Source organism: Physeter macrocephalus, chromosome 5 (assembly GCF_002837175.3).
Source record: "Physeter macrocephalus isolate SW-GA chromosome 5, ASM283717v5, whole genome shotgun sequence".
Taxonomy (NCBI): domain Eukaryota; kingdom Metazoa; phylum Chordata; class Mammalia; order Artiodactyla; family Physeteridae; genus Physeter; species Physeter macrocephalus.
The window spans coordinates 43927276-43929640 of record NC_041218.1 but is presented as its reverse complement, the minus strand read 5'-3'; positions in this window follow the sequence as shown (position 1 = coordinate 43929640).

The following is a 2365-nucleotide window of genomic DNA, read 5'->3' as shown; positions in this document are numbered from 1 at the left end:
CCTGTGCTCCGCAACGGGAGAGGCCACAACAGTGAGAGGCCCGCGTACCACAAAAAAAAAAAAAGAAAGAATCCTCAGGCTTGCTTGTCCATTTCTGTTGCTCACCTCTCTCTGCCAGGAGCTCGGGGGCTATCTCTCTAAGCAGGATTTTGTAGGAGTGGCTATTGCTTCGGTCACTGTCTCTGGTCTTGATGCCAGTTCACTTCGGTCCACCTCCTGCAGCCATATCTTGGCACATGTTATTAAGGGAATTCATTACTGTTATTTTGATCCTTACAGTGCTATGAAAGAATGACCCTCCCTTTCCAAATGAAAAGGAAAAAGTTTCCTATTTTTATTCTTACACAAGATGTGTCCCTTCATGAAGCTCCCCAAGTGTCCAGCATTACCGTACTTTTTATTCACCTACACAGAGCCAGGTACCCTGAGGTTGCTGATGCAGCCAGGGAAGCTGGCACTGGATGAGTTCCAGCAGATGCCTGGCCACAGGCTGTGTTCAAATCCTCCTCCCAGACTTTGCTCAGACAATTGTGCTACCTATGACTCAGTGGGTAAATTTCCCCTTTACTTATGGTGTGTTCCTTCCAGGACTGCTGTCTGCCCGTTTCCCCTCCTAGCTTCTGTTAGGACTTGCCATCTCTCCATTCCCTACTCCCATTCCTATCTCTCATGTATGTCTCTATAGCCTGAGCTTCAATGTTCATAGGGTTCCTGGCCTTTTTTCTTAGCTCCCCCTGGGTACCTCTCTCAGGCCCTAAAAAAAAAAAAAATCAATAAATGCAAACAGATATGTGATGTGTGTCTGCATGTTTGGGAGTGAGATATAGTATCTAAATCCCTTCAACAGAAGCATCTTTGTTCCAATCCCTATCACCCAAAAGTTTTGGATTCTTGGGTTCTATTCAAACCCTGTATTTCCCCATTTACTTTACCTTTGCCTTGGCTACAAACATGAATTGGGAGAAAAATAACTTCTCCATATATTTCCAATACAGAGACAGTTCTCTTTCCTCTTTATTTCTCAGGGGACTAAACCAAAATCTGCTGTCCCTCAAAGTCTATTCTGATTAGCCTGGTTATGAACACAGGTGATTAGCGTGGATTAGGGCCCATTTGCTGCTTCTGCCTAGCCTGGGGTGGAGATTGGTGAGGACAGGGATTGTCTGGTTCTTTTAAAGATTGACGTCTGGGAAGTGGCGCAGTGGTTGAGAGTCCGCCTGCCGATGCAGGGGACGCGGGTTCATACCCTGGTCTGGGAAGATCCCACATGCCGCACAGCGGCTGGGCCCGTGAGCCATGGCCGCTGAGCCTGCGCGTCTGGAGCCTGTGCCCCGCAACGGGAGAGGCCACAACAGTGAGAGGCCCGCGTACCACAAAAAAAAAAAAAAAAAGAAAGAATCCTCAGGCTTGCTTGTCCATTTCTGTTGCTCACCTCTCTCTGCCAGGAGCTCGGGGGCTATCTCTCTAAGCAGGATTTTGTAGGAGTGGCTATTGCTTCGGTCACTGTCTCTGGTCTTGATGCCAGTTCACTTCGGTCCACCTCCTGCAGCCATATCTTGGCACATGTTATTAAGGGAATTCATTACTGTTATTTTGATCCTTACAGTGCTATGAAAGAATGACCCTCCCTTTCCAAATGAAAAGGAAAAAGTTTCCTATTTTTATTCTTACACAAGATGTGTCCCTTCATGAAGCTCCCCAAGTGTCCAGCATTACCGTACTTTTTATTTACCTACACAGAGCCAGGTACCCTGAGGTTGCTGATGCAGCCAGGGAAGCTGGCACTGGATGAGTTCCAGCAGATGCCTGGCCACAGGCTGTGTTCAAATCCTCCTCCCAGACTTTGCTCAGACAATTGTGCTACCTATGACTCAGTGGGTAAATTTCCCCTTTACTTATGGTGTGTTCCTTCCAGGACTGCTGTCTGCCCGTTTCCCCTCCTAGCTTCTGTTAGGACTTGCCATCTCTCCATTCCCTACTCCCATTCCTATCTCTCATGTATGTCTCTATAGCCTGAGCTTCAATGTTCATAGGGTTCCTGGCCTTTTTTCTTAGCTCCCCCTGGGTACCTCTCTCAGGCCCTAAAAAAAAAAAAAATCAATAAATGCAAACAGATATGTGATGTGTGTCTGCATGTTTGGGAGTGAGATATAGTATCTAAATCCCTTCAACAGAAGCATCTTTGTTCCAATCCCTATCACCCAAAAGTTTTGGATTCTTGGGTTCTATTCAAACCCTGTATTTCCCCATTTACTTTACCTTTGCCTTGGCTACAAACATGAATTGGGAGAAAAATAACTTCTCCATATATTTCCAATACAGAGACAGTTCTCTTTCCTCTTTATTTCTCAGGGGACTAAACCAA